This window comes from Rhinichthys klamathensis, unplaced genomic scaffold, assembly GCF_029890125.1.
Source record: "Rhinichthys klamathensis goyatoka isolate OS25496 unplaced genomic scaffold, OSU_Roscu_1.1 h1tg000386l_1, whole genome shotgun sequence".
Classification (NCBI taxonomy): Eukaryota; Metazoa; Chordata; class Actinopteri; order Cypriniformes; family Leuciscidae; genus Rhinichthys; species Rhinichthys klamathensis.
The window spans coordinates 1,315,999-1,343,720 of record NW_026606890.1 but is presented as its reverse complement, the minus strand read 5'-3'; the positions used below and the strand labels follow the sequence as shown (position 1 = coordinate 1,343,720).

The 27,722-nt window shown below is 36.4% G+C and overlaps 1 protein-coding gene across 1 annotated transcript in view; it reads left to right on the top strand.

Moving 5' to 3' along the window:
* dlgap4a (discs, large (Drosophila) homolog-associated protein 4a) overlaps positions 1–27,722 on the top strand; it is a 226,046-nt gene that overhangs the window by 52,843 nt on the left and 145,481 nt on the right. The window contains exon 2 of the mRNA XM_056234017.1: positions 3,165–3,264. The gene's annotated coding sequence lies outside the window, so the exon portion shown is untranslated. The remainder of the gene's footprint in view (positions 1–3,164; positions 3,265–27,722) is intronic.

Here is a 27,722-nt window from a genome sequence, read left to right as displayed (position 1 = left end):
AACCCCCCCCCCCCCCCCGCCCCGCCCCCCAAGGTGACACCGGGATTACCGGTGTTGTGACACGTCGATTAACCGGTGGGAAATTTTCCTCACCGCGGCAACCCTAGTGTGGACACAAGGTTGACATGAAGCAGGTAAATCTCCAACCTCTGGAGAATCACCCGTTTTAACCAAACGCCGAACAGAGGAGAGTCTGCTGGAGAAAGAGAACGAGACAGAGCTCGTAATAAAACAAGAATCAACATCGGCTTAGCTTTTCAATGATGACGAGAACTGAGGGATTTGAAATGTTGTAAAAGCGACGCAGAGATGATGGTGTTTTTATTACTCAACATGTGAGTAAGGTGTTTTAGTGAACAGATAAACAGCCAGACAGTATGTAGCTCTTTAACAGTGTTCATTGTAAAGAATCTATTGTGAAGATCATTTCATTATGGTTGTTGTAGCGCTGTTCTGCAATTTGTCTATTATTGGGTAAAGCTACAGTAATGTTTTCAGCTAGTCAACTTGAGATCCTTTCCATCTAAACTGGTCATATCTCTTAAGCCTAGTAGTGAATGTTTTATGAGCAGTAGAATAATCATATTCATCCACACAGTCACGCAGAGCCGAAGAACAATGTTCTTTCTCAAAATTCATGCAGTTTTGTTTTTTAACTGCTATAGAGGGCCGAAAGTTACATAGTGTAGCGATAACTAAGACTAAAACAATTAAAAATAAAATAAATATTATTTTTGTGACTGGAAATAAAATAAAAGATAAATGAAATAAAATATTTTAAAAACCTTAAACTTAATGTATTTCAGCTAGTTGCCAAGGCAATATTTCTAATTTTCATTTAGTTTAACTTGATGTGCTAAAATAACTAAAACTAATTAATTAATAAAACTAATAAAAAATATGTTTAAAAAATGACAAATCACAACAAAATTACTAAAACATTAACTGAAATTTAAAATGAAAACAGAAAATCAAAAAATAAAAACTAATTCAAAATATTATATTAAAAAAAAACTACAGTAGTATCTCAATGGTAAATAACACTGGATCAGACATTATAGAAGCGATTCCTGGGGTCGAGGGAGGATGGGGTTCACGGTTCCTGGTCATGTCGAGTCATTTTTAGCACTTCATTCTCCTTTAGACTCATATTTTCTTGTTATTTCCCCAAGCTTATCTTTAAAGGGCACCAAACACTCTCTATGAAGATGAAAAGGGTGAAGAAACGCTGTCTTGTAAATCAAATAAATGAGCTATTTATAAGAGCGTTAGTTGAAGAATCAAAGCTTTCGCTGAGTGTCCATCACAGCGGCCGACGTTGTGTGTTTCTGAAACAGAGTCCGGCATCATTGAATAATTGACGATATTTGTTTTTGCATCGTCATGCTTCAGATGAGAGTTAATGCTGCTCTCACTCTCTCACAGAACAAGCTCCTGTGAGAACTGTAACCTCCCAAACCTGCGCTGCTTTCTTTTGCACATAATGATGGCTTTTCCACCGCTCTCAAGCATTTTACTTGACTCATTCATTCTGGGTCTTATTGTGGTGTTTTTATTTTCCTGTTTGGCTCTGTTTGGCACTCTTTTATTACTGTCATTGCAACCCCCCTAATGTTGACCGTGATCAGTGAGTTGTAATATCTCTGGAGAACTCTAACCGTGAGCATTCCCGTTTCTCAGGTGTTTAGCGAATGCAGAGCTGGATGCAACTGGCATTGAGATGCACGGGAATGATAACAGATAATATAGACTCATTGTCTTTATCTTTGTAGACATATAACCTTTGTCCATTGTTGTTTATTATACTATATGAGTATTGTTGCACAGGCTGTGTTCAGAACAACATAGAGTACTAGAGTATGCACATTTTCTGCATACTGTATATTGAATGCCCACTACATGAAAAAGTTCATATGACAGCTCCATCCCCATCCATCCGTCCGTCCGTCCGTCCGTCCATCCATCCATCCATCCATACATCCATCCATACATCCATCCATCCATCCATCCATCCATCCATCCATCCATACAAACGTACATCCATCCGTCCGTCCGTACATACATACATACATACATCCATACATGCATAGATACATACTTCCATCCATCCATCCGTCCGTCCGTACGTACGTACGTACGCACGCACGCACGCACGCACGCACGCACGCACGCACGCACGTACGTACGTACGTACATACATACATACATACATACATACATACATACATACATACATACATACATACATACATACATACATACATACATACATACATACATACATACTTCCATCGATCCATCCATCCATAAAGCATGGTTTGGCTTTCTTTTTGAATACCGTTGTGTACAATCTATCCAGCTCTGAATAAAACCGAATGGCTGATGAAATAAAGGTTAACACTGATCCAAACTTTATTGCATTGTTTCTTTTTGGTGACAGGAGTAATTGATCAACCCCAGGATTAAAATCATCATATTCGGACATGGACAGGGAGATCTCCATTCCCTTTCATTAGATTTGAGTGAGCTGTTCGTACTCGCTTTGTTTATTGAATCTGCTGCTGAATTCATTTGGTTCAGACCTTGCTGCAATAAAACCCAAATTATATCGCTGAGGGAATGTTTTAAGGATATTTAATCAGGACAGGATCAGAATAAATGTTCGGTGACTCAGGAAGCTTTACCTGAACCCATTTGTGTGCTTGTCAGAGCTTGAAATGATTGTCAATGGAGAATCATTATTAGACAAACATTTCTTCCGGGACATTCTTAAATCCTGTTTAGTCTGGTAATGTTTAACTTAGACTGAATCTTGAGTTATTAGCGGTATTTGCTAAAACAGCATCACTATTGCTCATATTTAGGATGTGAATAAATTCATGACTCTAATTATTTGTGCTATGAATAATGTGGCTTGTTGAAGAGAACAACTATTACTTTTTCTTAACAAAAAACACAGTGTCTGGCTTTTTGAAACACCACACAATGCAAAGACTGAACGTTTAGTCAATCATTAGTCTCTTGATTGTGGTATTATATTCTGGCTAATTATCTGTGAAGATTAATTTCTTCCTCTTGAGCTGCTTAAACCCTGAATGTGTTCGTTTCAGAGGAATATGAAGGTTCTGATGTGAATGTCTAACTGAGCTGCCGTCTGTTTCCAGAATGACACACACCGCAGTGAGGATTTGTCCGAATGTGAGGAGCGCTCCGGACCGTCCGTTCAGCCGCACGCAATGATGAGCATGTAAAGAGCCGACCGAGGTAAGGACACTTTTATTAAAGTGGTTCTCAACTGGCTTTTGCTTAAGGGCTCAGATTGGACAGCTATGATGAATGAACACACACTCAAAAAAGGTTTATGTCATCCGTATAGATTTAAACATATTTTCTTAAAAAAAAAAAAAAAAATTATGAATGCAAATCTCTTGTTCCATTAAGATTTATACAAAATGTTTTATTAAGCTCTAGTTTTTTTTACTCACTTGAAATTCTTAATTCATAATATGAATAATATGTAAGAAGTATTCAATTCAATTTGATGGAAATTTACTATGCAATTGAAACTCGTAAATCTGAAAATAGGGCTTAAATGTTTTGGGTGCAGGGGAAAACAGAAATGTAGTATTATTGAAATGTATTATTTGTAATTTATTAGAATTTAGTATTTAAATAAAACAAAATACATTATTGTTAATTAAAATAAGTTGTTTAAAATATTGTTTACCTAAGATTTATATTACTTATATATAATAATTTCTAATGCTGTTTATTAAAAAAACATTGAATGTATTATTATTTAAATTTATTTAAATTATTATTTAATTAAAATTAAATATTGTTAAAATATATTCTTTAAAACATTGTTTTTTATTTTATATTTATATATATTTAATTTATATATATATTTATTCACAGATAGTTAGCCAGAATATAATACCACAATATAAAGAGCAGAGATAGTGACGTTTCAGGGGATACCCGGGAAATGCTCAGAGGTGACGAGAGGCGTTGAGAAAAGCAATGTTCATTTCCAGCGAATTTAGTAAAACTTTGTAAACTTTAATAGTAATTTAAATACCTTTACTCAATTATCTAGACTACGAAACATTGGGAGATTATTTTTGAATGTCTGTTCTTTGAAATTAGCACACAAAAAACAACAACTATTATTTCATTGTTTTTCCACATAATCGGCCCATATCTTAAAATAGAACGTTGCGACTTCCGACTCATTTCGCCAGATCGGGTCACATATTATCATTGAAATGTATTATTAAAATAAAATAAAATAAATGATTGTTAATTAAAATAAATTGTTTAAAATAAGTTGTATCTATAATATGCTGTATTGTATATTTAATATATTTATTATAAAACACATTAAAGCTGCAGTCCGGCATTTTTCCTCTTTGTCGCCATCTCTGTTCGAAATCTGCAATTGCAGTCATTCGCGGAATTATCAACTTTACGTGGGTTGTAGTTCAACACCCTCGACACGGCACAGCGCGGATGAACACAGTGTTTGAGGAGAGTGTGCAGCTGTCAGTTACCATGCCGATGTGGATATTGTCATTCAGAATCACAGATTATTCTTTTTGGAAGTATGACCAACATAAGAATTTTCACCGGGAAATGTCATCTGAACTAGTAAGAAACATTCACTTTTGTTCTGGTTCTGACATTGCAGTAAATCGCGCTGATTAAATCTAACAATTGCTTATAAGTTATCATTTCACGCTAAACCGTGTAAAGTAGCTATACTATGTTCTCTAATTGTTATTAGCCGCTTTCCGACCGGAGGGACTTTTGCAGTTCCTAGAACCTAACGTTCCTATAACCTTTTTTTTCGCGTGTTCCGACTGGACTAAGTTGGGGATTTTTTAGTTCCTCAGACCGTAGTTCCTATAACTCTTTCAGTACCTAGTCTAGAGCGAGGACTTTTTTAGTTCCCTTTCCCTAGGTCTACGTTGATTGGTTCAACTTATAAGTCACGCCCAGTGTCAACACATTTTACTCACTCTGTTGCAATTCGCCTATGTATGCTATGCTAACTCATAACATAACGCATTCAACCAGCTAATTGCTATGCTTGCTAAACTTACCCGTCGTTTTGTTTGTCTCCTGCGCTCTGCTCTTCTATCTTCTTCCATTATATTACTTAAGATCATATTACGCTGGAGCCTTCGTCTTCTTTGTTTCTCTGTACAGAACTCAAGCATAGTCTTTAAACGCCGCCGTTCGTACTCGTTATTAAGCTCCCGGCAAGGCAGAACAGGAACATTCCGATAGCCTCCTCCACGCTGGTTTGTTGTTGTTGTATGTGGCGGCGCCGCCGCCGCCGTGCTTGCGTCACTCCCTTACCCCTCCTACCAGTTCCTATGGCCACTTGGCCAGTGCGAACGCAAACAGCAAAACCGAGTTTGGAGGAGAGTAGTTCTTAGAACTGTTTAGAAGTGGACAGTTCCTATAACTAAGTTCCTGTAACTACTTGGTCGGAAAGCGGCTAATGTTAACAACGTCAGCAAGCATTGCGTGACTACATCATGTAATGTCCTTCCGATATTATCCTTGTTTTCGCATGGGTCCAGTTGCAGTCTCTTTTTTTCTGTAGCCACTCCGAAGTCCGAACGAAGTCTTTTGCATGTTACAGCGGGTGAGTCTCTAGTTGTCACTGAGGATGATCGTCGTTTGAACCTTTCTGGATCCGCCATCAAATTGATAAGTTTAATTATATCAAGTGCTGTGAGAAAAGGCTATAAATCTCTACCTCCAACATCCTCACACGCAATATAGCTTATACTAGCCGAGACTCCTCCTTTATGTGTACAGATGTGACGTAATGACGCAAAGACATGCTCGAATCTCCCGCGGAAATCCACCAGTACCACTGGAATTAAAATCATTATTACAAGCTTACCGTTTTGCATCGAGCTAAGGCAAGCAGATAGTTTTGAACACTGGCTGGTTATGTATTTTATCAAATATGTATTTTGGATAATTTTTAACCCAAAAAAAGCTACGGACAGCAGCTTTAAATGTATTATTATTGAAATGTATTAGTTGTAGTTTAAATTGATTGAAATTATTGACCTTAGCTTTATTCATTTTCACTAAGGTAGCCAACGACAAAAGATATGGGAAGGGTTTTCACCTTCCTTTTAAAAGTTGATAATCCTGCTTATGCCATTTTATGTTTCCATGATAGTTGCATTTAGTTATTTGCCCGTGTTTGGTTTCCGACACCAGTTGAGAACCGCTGTTTTCCAGCATGCTGCGTTTGAGACTGCGTTTGCTGAAACGCCTTTGGACACAAGCATTGTTCACTTTCCCTGAGCGGTGGCCTTGGTTGTGCTGATTTGCTGCATGTGTAATGCACTTCAGAACGGGAAGATCAAGTTTGTGCTCTCGCAGTCTTGTTCAATCAATAATGAAACGAGGTCTTGTCAGAATTGTCTAGCACCCTCTCAGACTTGTCTTTTAGCTCAAATCTTGACTGGAAATGGCGAATGCATGCATGAGATTTTGAGGCTCCGAACTCTCCTAAAGGAAAGGCAGACTTTTTTGTCGAAAAGATAAATGACTCCCTATCGGAGCGCTGGTGGACTATAAACGAATTCATCTGTACAATGTCCCCTAACCGTGACAACGTGCACGTAGGCAACATAGTCAACAAAAGCCAATTTGATTTAACCTTCATGACATGCTCATTTTTTCTAGTTGATCATAGTGTTCTTGAGATTGAACGAGTGGCCCCTGGGGGCCGGTGTTGTATGTGAAGAGTCAAACATGGAGATTTGTGTGCAGATTGATGGGCTGCCTGCCAATTGTTCATCAGCCGGCTGTACGCGCCACTTGCTGGAGCGCAGATTTATGAAGTCATAATGCCGATGAGTGACCTCCACTGAGGAAAAACCACTGCTGCATTTTCATCACTTTGATGGGAGCTGCATCTTTACCTTTGCCAATAACTTTTAGACGGACGATCCATCCAAAACTAGAACTTCACTGGATACGTGTTGAATCGTGCGGTCGTATTGGGAGACAACTATAAGCTATTTATTCTTGTGATGGTAAAGCTGAATATATAAAATCTTCAAGCATGGGAGAATGGCTTGTTTATGCATAACAATACCATGATATTGTCTCCAAAACTGGTACATTTTACATTACAGATCCTTCCTCATGAATTGCCTGCATCACGGGCTTGAGAACAGGGTCTTCTGTCCTGAAAAGCGTAAGGTTAAGCTCTGACACACTGCTCCGAATTCAACGCAGTGATGATCTGGCTGTTGGTGAGTGACAGGCGTTTGGATTAATGCGAGCCTTGAAGACGTGATGACCTGAACTGAAGATCGTTTCCCACAATAGCGTCTCACTCTCTTCTAGCAGTCCTGGAGGAGATATTTACCCCATTCAAGTTTGACACGGACTGTGTTGTGCACTTCATTATTGACAGTGTTGGGGAGTAGTTAACTACAAGGACGCTACTAACTTAACTACATTTTTCAGTAGCTTGGCTGTAGCTCAGTTGCTTTTTAAACAGTGTAGCTTTTCCAGTAGCTAACTACTTTTTGCAGCAAGTAGCGGTGTAGCTCGAGCAAAAGCTACATTGCATTTTGTCGAGCCTGCGCGAATGACGCGAATCAGCGCGATGCAAGGATATCCTTTTTCTTGTTAGATTACAAACTCATTTTTTGCCATTACCGCCACCTGTTGTTTAATCACGCATCTTGCGGCTAATGGTTCACTGACGTACAGAAGTGGGTTGACACACACACCCCATGATGGAGCAAGACGTGGCGGCAGATTTGGAGGATGGATAAACAACTAACGTTAATTACCGGTATTTTTGAGAAAATGTTCTACATTCAATTTACGTTGGATATATATTTTGTTCTTGCAATGTTGTATTTGTTGCAATTTTGCACTTTTGACAAACAGTCTGAGATATTTCAGTGTTGTGTGTAATAAAACAATACTCTTTGAAATCATAATTGTATTGCACTGTTTTAAACACTAAATATTTTACTTAAAACATTCCTCAGACACTTATTCAGTTATTTATAATATACGTTGTTCAAAAAAAGCAAAAGTAGTTTCAATGTAGCTAGCTACTTTTTGATAGTAGTAACTTGTAGTGTAGCTAACTACTTTTCCAAAAGGGTAGCTTGTCTGTAGTTTAACTACTTTAACTTACGAGTAGCTTGTAGCTTGTCAAACTACAGTTTCAGAGTAGCTTTCCCAACACTGATTATTGATCAGATGAAAATGATATCATAGCATTTGTTAGTTAGCACATCGACTAATGAAAATGTAGCTTTAGTTCCAAACACACCCAGCTAACAGGAACTTTCTGGCAATGTTCTCTCAAAGCTATGAACAAACGTTCTTCCAGTAACATTAATAGAACGTTCTTTCAAAGTTATCTAGTATTAAAGGTCCCCTGACATGGGGTTATTTTATTATTTTATAATGTTTCCTGGGTTGCCCTTATAATGTTAGTATGTTTTTAAAATCAATAATAGTCATAATTTAGAAATAAAGGCATTTTTCCTAGCCTGATTTTAGCATTTGATTTGAACGCTCTGTTTGAAGGGGCGTGTCTGCTGTGGGATTCAGTGGAACCGCCCACTGCTGTGATTGGCTGACATGCTTGCATATTAAACAGCTACGTATTACATGTGAAACTCTCTCGAATACTTTTACTACTGCTATTATACGTTTTTACTATTACAGCTATCGAGATTAACGAATCGTGAGAAGTTTTTTAAGTATTTAGATCTATTCCCATCACATAAAATGTTGCCGTGATGAGCATTGAGCGAGCAGAGGACAGTCTGTTGATCGCGAGAATGAAGATCTTATCAATGCAAGGCCAGCTCTGTATTGGCCCAAGTTGAGGAAACAGTCGTCGGTGAAATGTTTGGACCATACAAAACTTTGAGAAGTTGTGTCGGCGCATTTCCAGAGAAAATAAAATGAACCCATTGTTTCTTCAGAGGCTCGGATGAAGGAACTAAAAAATACTTTTGTGTTCATTTGTACATCCGAACACTGATCCACTGCCATGCTTCGCTCGTTTGCAAGCCATGATATCTCTCGAGGAAAAACTCAAATCGCGCTCGCGCGTTCGTACTTCCTAGCTCATGGGCGAGCCAAACTCTCTGGGCGGGCAAAGCAGAGAAAGGGGAGGTTACCTTTCCTCCGTATGACATCATACGGAGGAGATTCAAGATCAGCCCGTCTCATTTTCTCAAAGGCAGAGAAAAATAGCCAAAGCTCGGTTTACACCGATTGAAATTTCTAGACACTGGGAGACCATATACAGGCTCTATACACATCTTCTGAAAGAGTACTGAATCTCAAAACACAGGCAAAGAAGAAGCAGAAATATTACTTATGCTCGTTGCAGTCTTTGAAAAAAGACAGCTTTTTGTTCAAAATGTTGCTTTTTTATGAAAACTTATGAAAGTGTTGATAAAAAAAGAATGCATGAAGCTAGAATAACACTTAAAAAAAAGCAGATGCTCTGTTCAGATATTCATACAACACAATTCTTCTGGGGGCCATGACAGTTTTGTGAAAATGATCAAAAACGCTGGCGGTGGCAGGCAACTTTTAAAAAACGCCGGCGGGGAAAGAGTTAATAATGTTCTCAAAACATTAGTACAAGTTTTTTGTTTTGTTTTATTAAACCTTTAGTTGGATGTTCATCTAACGTTTTTTAAATGTTGCACTCGTTACTTTTGAATGTTCTCTGAATATTCCGAAATGTTCCCATTGTGTTTGCAAAATGATAAAATGGAATGTTCCATTTTTAAAACATGTTAAAAAGAGGACGAACTAAACATTCAGAGAACGTTGAAAAATAACGTTTTTGTTTATAACTTAGCAAAGCCTTTTTTAGAACATATTTTTGTTATGTGGGTGAATTTTCCAGTGAGTTTTTTCTTTTAAAAATGTATATGTTAAATCAACTAAATCAGTTCAGTGTATCTGCATGACGCATTAAATAGTTTACAGTAATAGCTTTAATAGCAGTGCTTCTCTCTTATCATCTCCATGAGATCCCATCAAACTGAACACACTCACAGCAGAGACGCATTCAAAGCAAGGGAATCTAAATCTTCAGACTTTTTTTTTAGAAATTTAGTGTTTGTGGTTGTTGGATTTTTACAGAATCATTGATGTCTATAGTGGCAGTGGTGTGTGCGGGTTATGCCTTAGCAAACCGCACTTACAGGTCTCAGTGCTGGACAGAAACAGTGGGACTGGTATTATAGGATGTCATCGTGAGTGTGGATGTCCTCTGTGCTTCGTCCTCGGGCTAAATGATTCAGCAACTTCACATGAGAATGACAAAGATTAACAGCGCATGCTTGCGTTCAGCAGAATCACACACATTAGAGTTTGACTCAGAGAACACATGACTGAGAGAGTCTGATTGTGTTAAAAGAAAATGCTCTTTAGACATTGTCAATACTGGATCGATCAAACTCCTACACAGTTCACAGGATCGTAGATTAATTCCAGCAGTTTTTCTGTCTGTGATTATTGCAGAGGAGTATTGCTCACACCTCTCTCATTCTGTTTAGTATGTACAGTATGTGGTGTTTTTTTGAGATATACAGTAAAATGCAGATAAAGACTGAGGTCTCACTATGTCACATCATTTTCTCTCTGAGTCACCCTCATTTTGCTCTTGTTTATGTCAGAGGACAAACAAACCGAGAGCGATGCTGGGAGGCTCGAACGCTAGCATGAATTTATCATTTGTTTTTAAAGAATTTTATATTTTATGAAGAAATTATGAGCCTTACTGGCTAGTGCAAAGATGGATGGATGGATGGATGGATGGATGGATAGAGGGATAGAGGGATAGATGGATAGACGGATAGATAGAGGGATGGATGGATGGAGGGATAGATTGATGTAGGGAGGGAGGGATGGTTGGATGGATGTATCTATGTATCCATCGAGAGATAGATAGATAGACAGACAGACAGACAGACCGATAGATAGATAGATAGATAGATAGATAGATAGATAGATAGATAGATAGATAGATAGATAGATAGATAGATAGATAGATAGATAGATAGATAGATAGACAGACAGACAGACAGACAGACAGACAGACCGATAGATAGATAGATAGATAGATAGATAGATAGATAGATAGATAGATAGATAGATAGATAGATAGATAGATAGATAGATAGATAGATAGATAGATAGATAGATAGATAGATAGATAGATGGATGGATGGATGGATGGATGGATGGATGGATGGATAGACGGATGGATAGATAGACGGATGGATGGATGGAGGGATAGATTGATGTAGGGAGGGAGGGATGGTTGGATGGATGTATCTATGTATCCATCGATAGATAGATAGATAGATAGATAGATAGATAGATAGATAGATAGATAGATAGATAGATAGATAGATAGATAGATAGATAGATAGATAGATAGATAGATAGATAGATGGATGGATGATGGATAGATGTAGGGAGGGAGTTCTGTTTAAAAAAGTCATATTTTTATTCCCATACAAACGATGGTTTACAAACGCTTTGTGAATTGGTTCAAACTAATCTTTATAAAAGGTTGGGCATTAGTGAGAAGGCTTCTGTCAATAACATAAATGTGTACATGAGTGCGGGCTTGTGTGTGTGTGTGTGTGTGTGTGTGTGTGTGTGAGGGAGAGATAGTGTGTGCACACACTCATAAATGTCCACAATCCACACTCCGACCTCGGTTTGGTTTTCCTGCTTTTGTTGCAGTAAGCGTGGAGCCAAGACCCGCTCCATAAGAAGCATCCCGTATCAGATCCTCTCTCACTCCCGCTTCAGAAGAGAAGCAGTGACATTCACACGCGCTCGTGAGTTTCTGAAGCGTCCCGCTCATGAATATGGATGTGGGCGTCCTGTGATTGGCTGATCTGTGGCTGAATGACAACCTCTGACAGATCCCCACTTCAAGCTATATCAAAGATCCCTGGAGACCCCGGATTCATAATTCACACTCCGATTTAAGACGTGACCGTCATTAGATATGAAGAGCGCAGTGGGGTTTTGATGTGGGCTGAACACACAGTTTGAAGGATCTGTGTAAAAGTGTAGTTTTCATAGAATGAGTGGTAACATTACAATAAGGACTAATTTGTTAGTATTAGTTAATGCATTAGCTGACATGAAGTAACAATGAGCAATACTTTATATTTAAAGTATTTATTGCCCTTTTTTAATGTTAGTTAATAAAAATATTCATTCATATTAGTTACTAATGTTACATCTTTTGATCTTAAAGTTGATATGTAATAATTTTCATGTATTATTCGCTTTTCATTTCCAGTGTGTGAACAGCTTGTAACGAAACTTAAAAAACGAGACCTTCCTTTACTTTCTATGTTGCCTATGAAAGCATGTGGACTGATGCAAACATCGCTGTGATGATCAGATGCTTTCTGAACTGCGGTTTTCTTTATTAATATAGAGCTTTATACTAGGGCTGTCAGTTAAACGCGTTATTAACGGCGTTAACGCAAACCCATTTTAACGGCGTTCATTTTTTTATCGCGCGATTAACGGTCTTTTTGGCCTAGCAAACGTTGTAGTTTTTTTTCACATGCTTTTGCAACAGGACGCCTCATGCGCGGCGCTGCGCTATGAAACCCATTCATTTCAATGGCTTGCGCCGCGCGAGGACGTTTTGTTGCTTCGTCGACCAAAGCGCAAGCGGATCTAGCTAGACCGGAAACAAAACAACAGGCACGCCGCACACACTTGTTTGGGCTTGTGAGCCGGCCAAATAGTTGGTTAACATTACGTTTTAAGTGGATGACGAGCGCGAGACGCCGAAATGGATGCCAATAAGATTCTGAATGGAAAGTTTACTTTTAAAAAGTTGCCAAATGGTTCCATTGACGAGACCAAAGTGATCTGTGTGTTTTGTCGTTGTGAACTGAGCGATCATCATCATCGCAGCACGTCCAGTCTGAAACACCACTTGATGATGGCCAAGCACACGCACACACACACACACACACAGCTGATGCGAATTCTCCGCCCCCTCGTCAATATCAGGACCTCGTCAGTATTTCTTTCACCCTTTTATTGATGGACAGTGTTACATTGTGTGAGAGATTATTTGCTCCAAGTGAGAATGTTAGTGTGAAATTGAACACAGTATATGTCAATGTTGTTTTCAATAAAAAACATTTGCACAAAGCAAGCCAATCCACTTTTCCATGTTGATAAGAGCATTAAAATGAGAAAAAAAGAATGGGACAAAAAGAAATCAAGAGACATTTATAATAGCTAAAAATATGCGATTAATCGCGAGTTAACTATGGCATTAATGCGATTAATCGCGATTAAATATTGTAATCGTTTGACAGCACTACTTTAGACAATACAGAGTTTCAAAGCAGCTTTACAGGAAAACAAGGGTTTCTGAATTCTACATATAGCCTCTTTATTGTATTAGTGCACTGGAAAAACTTGGTGTAGACACACTTTTTCAGACAGATAGATAGATCATGTTAACTGCATGATAACTAACGTTAACAAATGTTCTCGTATCAATACAAACAGCTGGAGATGCAATTCCACAGTCTTTAGGAATCTCACAGATGTGTCTAACAAGCTTCGACTCTCGATTCCTCGTCTAACTGGCTTTCTAAGTTACCCGTGCTTAACATCGGGGAATCAATATTAAACTGATCTGTCCCTTCAGACGCTGTTTGTGCTGGAATGGCATTGACAAGCTAGCGGTTCATTAAAAATGCTTGTCTAAGAAGTCAGGTTTGCATTCATCTATTATTCATACACTCAATATAGCAGCAAAAGCACCATAATAGACCCCGTGTCATTCACATCAAAATATTAAGCACCAGAAAAAGATTTCAACAGTGATAATAATAAGAACCATTATTAATAATTGCCCACTAATAATAATTAGATCTTTGTCTGCCAATGGATGTGTGTGTGTGTGCACTTTTTAGGAAACATGTTAGGACATGAATGGAAAAAAATATGTTTATCATTTTTGTAAAAGACTACAGCTTTACTGTAAATGTGTTGCGTATTCTGCCTGAATCTTTAGCAGTGACAGTATGGAGATGCAAATGAGGATTGTGATTGGAGGAGATGGGTCACATGACCTGAATCTCAGTCAGGGCAGGTAGCTCCGTTTTTTTTTGCTCCTTTAAAATGAACATAATGTGATTGTTCCATTATTTTAAGTCATCTTAGTGTGTGTGTGTGTGTGTGTGTGTGTGTGTGTGTGTGTGTGTGTGTGTGTGTGTGTGTCTATCCTACTACCCAGCTCTCGTCACATTGATTTATTGTTGTGCAGGTGGAGATGGATGTGCTCAATGATATGTAACCAAGACATGAACAATATTCATGCATGATGTAAACTCATTGACATCACTTGGCTGCAGTTGCATGTTGTCTAGTCAGCTGTCCACTGCCAAATAAACTACCTGAGGGAAACCACTTCCTCTAGCCTTGCCTCCTCAGTTCTGATTGGATGAGAGCATTGCTATTTTTTTATTGTCATTTTTCAAGACACTACAATAATCAGGCAATGTCATGCAAATTCCTTTGGCTTTAGTTGCGTGTTGAAGCATGGTCGTTTCATACACTTCTGTTGGATGAAGCTATGTTTTATTTTTTTATTTTTTTCAACAAATACTTAAAAGAATATGTCATGAACATATTTATTTATTTAAAAAACAATAAAAAAATCTAAATAAACCGGCAATAATACTAGGCTTGTGTGTGTGTGTGTGTGTGTGTGTGTGTGTTGGGGGGGTAATTTGTGCATTTATTATTAGTATTTCTATATATTTTAGGTAAAGCTAAATATTATATAGCCTAACTTAGACACAAATCCTGATTTGTAGCAATAAGAATGGAAATTAAATGGATACAATTGATTGTTAATTTTATTATTACTACTAATAATAATATAGTCTAGAAAATGTTTGTCGTTTTCATAACTGTACATTACCCATGATTTTTCTCATAATAACTTTGGTGACAGAATGGATTGGTTGACAAGTAAATAATAAATCTCTGCATATGTCAGCTGAGTTTTTTTTGTCTGTATTTGCGTGTTGTGTGTTGTTTGGTCGGCTGTTGTTCTCACAGCTGAAGCTGTCTCTCTCTCTCTCTCTCTCTCTCTCTCTCTCTCTCTCTCTCTCTCTCTCTCTCTCTCTCTCTCTCTCTCTCTCTCTCTCTCTCTCTCTCTCTCTCTCTCTCTCTCTCTCTCTCTCTCTCTCTCTCTCTCTCTCTCTCTCTCTCTCTCTCTCTCTCTCTCTCTCTCTCTCTCTCTCTCTCTCTCTCTCTCTCTCTCTCTGAGACAAAGCGCTCGTAAACCTGAACCCTGCACGGCCTCATGAATAATTCATGACATGCTAAAGCACTCTTTAAATCTTTGCGGCCATTCTCGCAGCGTCATCAGCACATTCATGACCCGCCTGTGTGTGTGTTTGTCTCGTACACGCGTCGGCCCTCGTGTGGATAGAATTCAAATGAGGCTCCTTTACTCACATGTTTCTGTAACACCACCAGCGAATGAATCTCAAGCTCTCGTCCGTCATGTGGGCTCCGGGACGGTCACTCTCAAAGCTTTCATTTCCCTGCTGCTCACAGATATATAACCATTTCATTTATTACTTATCATTTATAACGAGCAATTTCTCTTTGTTGCTCCATCAGTTCATAATGAATCAGGCAAACAAGCCAGAAGTGACCTCAGATGTCTTCCCTGCGCAGGGTTAGTTAATGGCTGTAATGAGGCTGTTTAATATCAATAGGATCCTAATAATTAATAAGACAAGCTAAGTGGAAAAAAAAGGCATAGCACACACAAATAAAAATAATATATATTTTAAGAAGATTAACTGCAATTTTGAGATATTCACTGTACTATGTTGGTGATTAAGTTCCCAGAATGTACTCTGGTGTGATTAAATTATGTATTTTTTTATTAGTGTTTATATAATATTAATAATAATATATATCTATTTAAAAATGTATGAATAAGCTCTCTGAAGCGTGTTTGTGGCGGTATTGACTGAGCGGCACTGTTTTTTTTTTTTGTTTTTTTTTCTTGTGTAAGAAGTCTTTGTGATCGTCTGGGAAAATATTGAAGTATAAAATATTTATCCTATGGTCCCTTTCATAGAAAGTGTTCCTTTATTCTAGCTAATGTACAGTAATAGAGTTACATGTGGCCAGTGTGATATATGAATTGTTTTTAATGAATGCAGTGCACATTATTTATGTGAAATGGCACCAGACTTGAGCCTTCGGCTCTTTTTCTCTTTGTGCACTACTGGTGCTCAGCTGTTTAATTACCCAGAATGCACTGTTCCGCGTCAGGCTGCAGGGGGAAGGAGCCCATTTCAAAAGATTTGTTTCCTTCTCCTCCATAAATATGGACAAAAATGAAGGCAATTTCTGCACTGACCTGAAGATATTTACGAATCTGACATGCCACAGTAACTGCACTGTCCTATACATGAAGATCTCGGGAAATGTCCATGTTTTTTCTATGATGCGGGATATTAATCTCACATCATTTGCATTATTAATTGAACTTAATCCTTCTCAGGTCACTTTCATCTGTAGTTTTGAAACGATTCCTGCAGCCGATGTGTTGTAATCTAAACTCTTTCTGTTGTGCTGTAAATGCTTTGGGCCGTTGTTTCGTCTCTCATTATTTTCTCAGAGCGTATGAAGCGTCTAAAGAGCTGCTTTTCTGCTTTCTAGGCTATTGAGAGGCAGTTTAGTTTGCTGAAAACATCAAAGAACTTTAGATAAGCACGAGTTTATTAATAAATAAGCATTTTCACCAAATCTGTAATTTTCCGTTGCTGTTTTAATGTAGTGGAGCAACCACAGTTGTATCAGAAAAAAAAACATCTGCATCATGTTTGCATTTCATTTTGTCACTGGCCATAATTCTTACCTTGAATTCATAAAATAATGTAATGCATGTGAAAATCGGCGGAGAATTGAACAGACAGTCTCTTGATGGAGAGAGGAATCGTGTGTTTGTGACATGATTCTGCTGATTAAGGGATAAAGACTTCTTCTCCTTGCAATGGCTGTCATAAATGCTATGAAATGCTCATCATATGTTGTGAGAAAGTGACGTGCTGGAGCGAAACAGTCACTATTTTAGATTCAGCTCAACATTTATTGGATTTCATTCAGCAAATGTGATGCCGGGCGGTGTAATGACATAATTGTCATTTTTAGGTGATCTGTCCCTTTAAGAATTGTAAATGCATAGGAATAAAGCTTTGATGGCTCGGTTGGGCTGTGTGGAGTCCAGATCCTGAGGTGTCGTGATCATTGATCTCCAGCGCTTCCCTTGCTCTTGGCATGTTCCTCGCTTTCCCTTGTTTTGGAAACACTGTCTCTGGAGACGCTGCTGGGTCGATGCAGAATCAAGCACATCTAGCTCCTATTGCAACGGTTTGCACGTTATAGAGCATTCTTTAATAGGTGTGTTTGATTAGTCATGTTAGACACCACACACTTTCCCTTCAGATGGGTTACAAATCAAAATGTCTTATTTTTTCCGCTGTTTTAAAGGGATAGTTCACTTTGAAATAAATTTTTGATATGTTTTAGCTTACCTCAAGGGCATCCAAGATGTAGGTGTCTTTGTTTCCGCAGTAGTTTCAATTTTGATATTTTTAGGTCAAAGCGTTCTTGTCTGTCAGTCATATAATGCAGGTCTATGGTCACCACCTCAAAGAGCACGCACAGAGAAGTCCAAATTAAACATGATTTAATGACTCGTAAATGTAAGTACACATTGATGGCCTAAGACACGAAACGAGCGGTTTGTGTGAGAAAACGAACAGTATTTATATCGTTTTTACCTCTTGTAACGCCCAGACCGAAGCGCCCGCGCCCTCAGATCACTTGGACGTGGCTGTGGTTACAAGAGGTAAAAACGATATAAATACTGTTCGTTTTCTCACACAAACCACTCGTTTCGTGTCTTAGGCCATCAATGTGTACTTACATTTACGAGTCATTAAATCATGTTTAATTTGGACTTCTCTGTGCATGCTCTTTGAGGTGGTGACCATAGACCTGCATTATATGACTGACAGACAAGAACGGTTTGACCTAAAAATATCAAAATTGAAACTACTGTGGAAACAAAGACACCTACATCTTGGATGCCCTTGAGGTAAGCTAAAACATACCAAAAATGTATTTCAAAGTGAACTATCCCTTTAAGCACTTTATTTTACATAGAACATTTTTGACCATTAGATGGTCATTACTGTAACTGTATTATTTTACTGTTTTTGATGAAATTTGGCACACAGATAGAGGACAGTTTGAAAATTAGCCACAGCAAATTTGGAGTATCTAACTCAATCCCTCTAGCGCCACCAAATGTCCAAAGTTGCACTTATGTTTATACTAATAACTTTTATAGTATTTGGTAATGTAGTGTCATAATCAAGCACATCCAGCTCTTAACTCAACGTTTTGCACATTAAGGATCGTTCTGCACAGAATTTCACCAAATACAGTAGAATAATGTATTTGATGATCCTTAATGTGCAAAACGTTGAGTTAAGAGCTGGATGTGCTTGATTATGACACTACATTACCAAATATTATAAAAGTTATTAGTATAAACATAAGTGCAACTTTGGACAGTTGGTGGCGCTAGAGGGATTGAGTTAGATACTCCAAATTTGCTGTGGTTAATTTTCAAACTGTCCTCTATCTGTGTGCCAAATTCCATTCAGATGATTGCAAATGTACTTTTTTCGAATACTATATTTTACATAGAACATATGCATATATTTTGTATAATTTTGAACATTAAATGGTAATTACTGTAACAGTATTATTCGACTGTATTTGATGAAATTTGGCACACAGATAAAAGACAGTCTGAAAATTAACCACAGCAAATTTGGAGTATCTAACTCAATCCCTCTAGCGCCACCAACTGTCCAAATTTGCACTTACGTTTATAACTTTTATAGTATTTGGTAATGTAGTGTCATAATCAAGCACATCCAGCTCTTAACTCAACGTTTTGCACATTAAGGATCGTTCTGCACAGAATTTCACCAAATACAGTAGAATAATGTATTTGATGATCCTTAATGTGCAAAACGTTGCATTAAGAGCTGGATGTGCTTGATTATGACACTACATTACCAAATACTATAAAAGTTATTAGTATAAACGTAAGTGCAACTTTGGACAGTTGGTGGCGCTAGAGGGATTGAGTTAGAGACTCCAAATTTGCTGTGGTTAATTTTCAAACTGTCCTCTATCTGTGTGCCAAATTCCATTCAGATGATTGCAAATCTACTTTTTTCGAGTACTTTATTATGCATATATTTTGTATAATTTTGAACATTAGATGGTCATTACTGTAACAGTATTATTCTACTGTATTTGATGAAATTTGGCACACAGATAAAAGCCAGTCTGAAAATTAACCACAGCAAATTTGGAGTCTCTTAGTCAATCCCTCTAGCGCCACCAACTGTCCAAAGTTGCACTTACGTTTATACTAATAACTTTTGAAGCACAAGAGCAAAACAAAATAATGTCCCGCCATTATGATTCGTTGACTCACGGCGATTCGGCTGCACCCTATGACGTCCTTTTCTGTCATAAAAAAAATTCAGCCATTTTGAATTTTCTGAAAAACCTACTTTTTTTTTTTTTTACCTCCTTACAGACGATTCTTCCGATTTTCACCAATATTGGCTCAATTCATCTTCAGACCATTCTGGCAAAAATTTATTAAAAGATTTTTGATAAACCCAACCTTTCTCGAATAACACGCGAATAAGTTTGGAAGAAGAGCACGCCAATATCTCTGCAATATCTCCGTAACGCTTTACCATATTAAGTCGAATCTTGGTACATGCCATCACACGCATGACCGGAGGCTACAAGTTACGTTTTGGCACAACGCCACCTACTGGTCATGAGATATGAAAAATGCCTTTATATTACAATATTATGGTAATACAATTATGTTTATTTAAATCAGACTAAATTAAAGGCAGTACAACAAATACTACCACATAGAAATACTTAAAGTATTATAGTAATGGAGGGAAAATGTGCTTAATTGCGATATTTCAATTAATATGGTTTAATTTTTAAGCAAAATTGTATTTATTTGTTGCAGTTTGCAGGTACATGGTCTTCAGAGAATTTACAAATAATATTTTCTTACAATACCCTGAGTACTGTATTTTACATTGAACATGAAGAAGGATATTTTTTGTAATTTTTTTCCTGTTGTAATCACAGACTAAGACATCTCATTACTTGAGGCCTGGATGATATTTGGCTGCGAAATGCGATGTGAATATTACATTGGTCTCTTCGGCTGATGAAACCTGATGTAAGGTGATTTGAAACATGATGCTCTCCTGCTTGACCACTACAGCAGGGAAAATAAAGCTGCACTGCAAAACAATTCAATAGAAAGACACAGTGAGCTAAACATTCTGCCATCATAACTCTGATTCATACATATAACACGTGTGGCGGGTCTCCTCCTCGTGGGACTAATTAACATCATGATTTAAAACCATTTATAAAGTCTCTTTTTAGTACTATTGAGATGTTTTGCACTGTGATATTATTATCATAATCATTTAAGGACTTAATTTTACTATAATGCATCTGGACATTCCAATACTGATGGTCATTAGTGTAATGAGTAATATTTTATCGTATCACATCAACAATATTATGGATATTAAATTATTTTGATTTAAATCAGACTTAGTTAATCACCTAAAATAGACTTCATGTTTTTCAGCAAAAATGTATTAATTAATTTATATTTTTATTTTATATTAATGAATGAATGATATATATACATATAAGCTAAATATTAGCTATATATTTATTATATATTAGCTATATTAGCTTGGCAAGTGACTCCTGGAAGTTGTTTTGAAAAAATATTCAATTTTATTTAAGAAGAATTATTTTAAAATAGATTAAAAAAGCATTCATATATATATATATATATATATATATATATATATATATATATATATATATATATATATATATATATATATATATATATATATATATATATATATATATATATATATATATATATATATATATATATAATTTTTAATTTATTTTTCCTGAAAAATATGAAGCTGAATATATGTATGTATGTATATGACTTTTTGTTTAATTAATTAATTTAAATCAATTAAAATATTAAAATATGATTTGCATTGTGACATTTCTTTACATTTATTTATTTATCACTTACATTATTTCAAATGCTGATACTTATTGGATGGTTATTAGTGTAATGGAGTAATATTTTCCTGTATCAAATTAACAATATTTTGGTAAATAATTAATTTTTTTATTAAATCAGACTAAATTAGAGTCAGTACAGCAAATACTACATTGTGTACAAATATTATAATACTTCAAATGTTAATAGTATTTAATTGAAAATAATGTCACAAACAATGCAAACATTAAGACCCCAAAAAGGCTTCATATTTTTAAGCGAAATCTTTTTTATGTATTTAGGGGTGACATAAATAAAGTCTGTCATGTTCCTAAAAGGTTTTGTGAGATTTTTGCAATGCAGTGCATTTTATACAGTGCTTCATTTCTTCCTTTTAAATGGGGTTTTGTAATGATTTCGAAGTGATGTTTTTGTTAATCAAGCACTTCCTGTTTCATATCTAGAACATCATGAGATCTGACCTGTGATGCATGAAAACCCTTTTTGGACACAAACAGTGTAGTTGTTTTGCTCAGTCCATTGATCGCGCACGATGTGCACCTGGCGACTGGCGTGTTGTGCTTTGCTCTGTTATTGCTTTTTTCCTCCTGTTTTTCCTGTGAGGAGGAAGAGGAGGAGGAAATAGGTTGAGCAGCAGCTGGGATTCACACACACAGGCTGGTGTGTTTGCTCTCACCCACAATGAGCAAACGAACAGTTTTAAGTGCTTTTTTAAGGTTAACAAGATCCTCAGACCCGGGGAGGGTGACTGACAGGAGGACTGATTGCTTTTAAGAGCCAAACCAGTTTTGTGGCTCACAAAAATATTTATAATGGTCTCATTTTGCCTTAAAAGTGTGTAATTTAACTGATAAAATATACCATATTAAAAATGCAGAGGCAACTAGACATTATAGGTTGATTCCCGCTGTTGTTCTGTGTCTTTAATACCTTCCTACAATTTTAAAACTGTTTAAATGAAATGAAAAATCTATTTTTTTACAGGGAAATCGAGCGAATATTTCTTTCATGTTCACAAAATAAATGTGAAACGTATGAAAAAAAAAACTATTTTTATTTATGGGGGAAATATGTGTGGTTGTAATTGTATATTTGCCAATATTTTATTGCATAGTGAATTTATTCTTATGATTTTTTTCTTCCATTTATTTCTGAGGGTTGGGGTTTTGATGCAGAATCTGGTTTTGTTTATCATGCAAAAGTAAACCAAATATATTCATTAATATTACAATGAATTGCATATAAATATATGTGCGTGTTTGTGTTTCTCTCAACTTATTTCCGAGACTGCTTCCATTTATTTGTGAATATGAAAAAAATATAAATATATATTTAATATTTGTCTTCTATATGAACATGTGCGTACTTCATGTTTGTTCAGTGATCATCAGATCTCACGCCTCCATTACAGGCTGGACTCTCAGAGGAAATACTGATATGAACGGAACGATATTTTCCATAACTAATCTACCGGGGGGATTGAGTTCAGTGCTTTGAGTTTGTTCAAATAAAAGGAAAGGCTTTCCAATCCTGTACAGCTGATAGTTGAAGTGTGTTTCTGACTCTCCGACATCGCTGTGGATTTAAATATTTCATAAAGATGCCTATTTCCATTTGCATAATTCCATATGTGGATTGCCATGCATAATTAATATGCCTCAGATTTCATCCCATGAGACATTAAAGGACCTTCTGTTTAGTCAGACCAAGAGAACCCTGGAGTATTGGACAAGTGTTTATGAAAATGGCCTGATGAAATCATGAAGGTTTGAGGATAGTGATCTTTATTTAATATAATCAGTGTCAGTAAATTACATCCCAGCTGACAAACATTTAGCTAATGTTCCCATTAAGTTATGAACTTTATTTCTGAATGTTCTCTGAACGTTTAAAGCGTCCAGTTTTTAAAATGTTAAAAAACATGGTTGTTGTTTTTTTTCTTGGTTATTTGAACGTTAAGGAAACATTCCATTTTATCATTCTTCAAACATTATGGAATGTTACTTTTGAGAGTTCTCAGAACATTCTGAAACAAGTTGTAACATTTAAAAAATGTTAGATGACCGTCCAACTTTGACATTTCAGAAAAACGTTTCATGAATGCTGTATAAATGCTTTTGTACTAAGCTTTTGCACATACTAAGTCATGACATATGATGTAGAAATTATGAATATGATATGCTATGTCATCATTTTGACATTCAATGTAAAAAAAATAATGGTATAAAAAGTAAAAATCCTGAAATACCATGTCAAAATGGACATACTAGGACATAATCAAAATTATGACATTCAAAGTAAAAAATCATGGAATAAAAAGTCCAAATCATGAAATATCAAGTCATAATTATGACATGCGAAGTCAAAAATAGTCAAAATTATGACGAAACAAGTTAAACATATGGTTTTTAATGGTATCAACTTGGTATTATGACTCAGTATATCATAATTCTTAGTATATCATAATATATATTTTCGTGTCATAATTATTGATATGACATAAAATAGTAACACTACATATTTTGACCCACCCCTGCTTTGGCCAAAAGGGTGGCATTTTTTTCTCTCTCCTTTCTTCACCTTTTTGTTACTTCTTAAGGCTGAATTTTTAAATAGGGAAATTAGTTTTGTCTGTAAATCCTGACATGATATTTTTGCTGTTTTGCCCACCCCTACTGTGTATTTATCATATGAATATGTGTCTGATGAACTATTACATATTCAAATAACCTATAAAATCTTATACTGTAAGAGCTATAAGAATACATATTTCTAACAGGAAATCTTTATTTTTTGTTTGACCTGCTTTAGGCTTCAGCTCAAGGTCACATGCTATAAAAATAAGTATGTAATGATATGCAATATCTTCCCAAATGTGTTTTTATTTTCAAGATGACAACTGGATGCAATTCTCTGAACTCAGCATTAGAGACAAGCAAGTTCACAAACAGTGCAGGAGTTCATTACAGTTCCAGTCCAGACGGACATTTGATGAATTAGAGTTAGAACAGAGTAATATATGGAGCGCAGATGTAGAATATTTGCTTAAATAGATTATATTGTAACACTATAGATCATATTGCAATTCTAGTGATCTGCCTTGGGACTGAAATATGAAACAAGGTTCATTTGTGTTGAATTTAAGATGCAGTTCCTCCTGCATGTATTTATAAGACTTAGTACTTTTTTCTCCATAGAGCCCAGATATGATTACCTAACTGGGGCAAGGAAGGAACAATCCCTCTCTCAGAGACAGAAATCAATGCCGGCGCTGCGTTGAGGAGGGATTGCTCAGTGCCGGTGGGTCGATTCGGATCCTGCGCAGCTTTTCCAGCAGAATTAATTCTACAAGACCTCACAGTGATAGATCAGCGCTAGTCTTTGCTCAGTGTCTCAACGTGTGTGTGTTTGCAGGAGCGCTTAAGCAATGACAACGGCTTGGCCTGGCCGTGGAAAAGAGGCGAAAAGATTAGCAGAGAATGTTTTGCAAAGAAAATATGCTATTTCAGTCTTTCTACTTCATAATTATACATTGTAATTATTTACTGACGGAAATTTACTGACGATTTCTGAGTGAAAATTGTCTCAACACTAGTTTTTATTTTTATTTTTGTTATGACAATGTTTTTTAGATACCAGTGAAATTGTACAATTCCTGATTCGAATTTTGATCCCACAAAAAATACATATATAATTAATAAATGAACATTATTAAAGACAAGTAAACAGTTATGAATAACATAACAAAGTGATAGCACAAAAAAAATGAACATTAACATCAAAACAAAGATAAAAACGAAATAAAAAGTGCTTTTTAAGAAGGTCTTACAGTGTATATCCATTTACATCCCATAAAAAAAAAAAAAAAAGTATCAAAATATGGGCACACTTTTTGGGGGCTTGTGCCCCAATACGGATGAAAGACTAGAAACGCCTCTGTTAAGCGCAAGAAGATGCGCAAGAGAACTCAATTCACTATTCTCGCTTTTGTATATCAACTTTATTCTGGCCAAGAACCGCACAATTTGTTAATATATAACCGCAATATAGCCGCAAGTTTGATTGACATGTAAAGTCGCCAACCGGAGTTCAGATAAATCTCACTACTATATCAGACAAAAAAAATATATATTATATAGCTAGTACTATAACTTCAGAATATGGCTCATACAATCACATTTCAGAAGCATAACTATGCTTTTTATAATAATAAATAGCATATTACTCTGCAATTGAATGCTTCCTGCTCTTATTTGGTCTTCGCAGTCATCACTGAACACACTCTGTCACACTGCTTTACTCTAATGTGCTCTTGCTGCTGGAAGTTGTTCTCATTTCACAGTGAGATTAGATTTGTGCCGCAACAACCAGGGTCTGAGGATGAGACTCCACCTCCTTCATTTATCATTTGCAGCATTGTGTTATATATTTAAATAATATATTCTTGTCTGAAAGCAGACTTATGATCACAGAAGGGAAGACGATTATTATTGTGCTGTTATTTATGTTTTCTTTGCTGTCACGCTATTTGTCTTCTGGAAAGTGTCTAATCTAGAAGTGTTGTTGGTCATGACTAGCTGGGCGATACAGATAAAAAAAAAGAAGATATCTCTTAGTCAGCCATTGTTGTCAGTTAGATTCAAATTGGAAAAAATCTAGTTAAAATCATTTAGGTTTTTCACAAAACAATAGCACTACCGTTAAAGTCTGGAATAATTCTGTATTTAAAAAATGTTTTTGGAAGAAGTCTCTTGTGCTCATCAAGGCTGCTCAATTATTATCAGTTATTATTAGTACTCAATTTTAATTAGGGTTCTAATTATCAATGTTGAAAACATTTTGCTTTGTTTTCCACAGTTTCCACAAAAATACAGTAATAATAATAAACAATAATAATAATCAGAAATGTTTCTTGAGCATCAAATCATCATATTAGGATCATGTGACACTGAAGACTGGAGTAATGATGCTGAAAAGGCAGCTTTGATCACAGGAATAAATTGCATTGTATTAACATATATTAAAATACAAAACCTCTATTTGAAATTGTAATAATATTTCAGAATATTCCTGTTTTTATTGTTATGTTTAAATAAAGTCTTGGTGAGCAAAGACTTCTTTCAAAAACATCAAAAAAATATTAATTATTCCAAAATTATTTACTGGTTGTACATGTACTTTTGCTATGAAAAAATCCATGTTGAGATTTCCATGAACATTTTTGAATGGTGACATAAACAAATCAGTGTTGACACTTTCTCGGTCACATTCAATCTTTAATGACTTTTTTTTTTTGCCACTACAAAATCTCAGAATTTTGTGTAAACGAAAGAGATATTTAAATGTATGATTAATTTGATCAGCAGAGAAGAACAGAGAGAGGAGGTTGATATATGTTCAATGAAGGCCTTGTATTGATAAATCTCTGACATGAATGAGTCCTGCTCTGACTGAAGGTTGAACACACAGTCACAAGTGTTTGGTGAGGTGAACCAGGCTGCATGACAGAGATTCTGCTGAAACGTTCCTCTGTACGGCAGGGCCAGATGGTGCGGGTCTGTTCCGACGCTCAAACACCGTGTGCTGAATGGATAACACTGACCAACCTCCAAATACAAGCACAACAACAGCCAAAGTATCCCAAAACTTTTCTGATGAGTCATTTGGCTTATGCAACCTTAGAAATATGTGACCTGCATGCTGCCGTTTTTGATTCATGGGCAATTTCATTTTTTTTTTATTAATATTTGTATCTTTTTAAGGGGAGGGGGGAATAATTACATTCTAAAAAATCTTGGGTTATTTTCTACCCAAATCCTGGTTTGACGTAGCTTTTTGGGTCATTTTTTGGGGTCATTTTTAAAGTGTTTGTAACCTAGATCCTGGGTCAAACATAACAACCCAGTGTTTGGGTAGTTTTGTGTAACCTAGATCCTGGATCAAACATAACAACCAAGTGTTTGGGTAGTTTTTGTGTAACCCAGATCCTGGGTCAGCTATAACAACGCAGTGTTTGGGTAGTTTTGTGTAACCTAGATCCTGGGTCAAACACAACAACCAAGTGTTTGGGTAGTTTTTATATAACCCAGATCCTGGGTCAGCTATATAACAACCCAATGTTTGGGTAGTTTTGTGTAACCTAGATCCTGGGTCAAACATAACAACAAAGTGTTTGGGTAGTTTTTGTGTAACCCAGATCCTGGGTCAGACATAACAACCCAGTGTTTGGGTATTTTTTTTTGTAACCCAGACCCTGGGTCAGATATAAAAACCCAGTGTTTGGGTAGTTTTTGTATAACCCAGATCCTGGGTCAGACATAACAACACAGTGTTTTGGTAGTTTTTGTGTTACCCAAATCCTGGGTCAAACATAACAACCCAGTGTTTG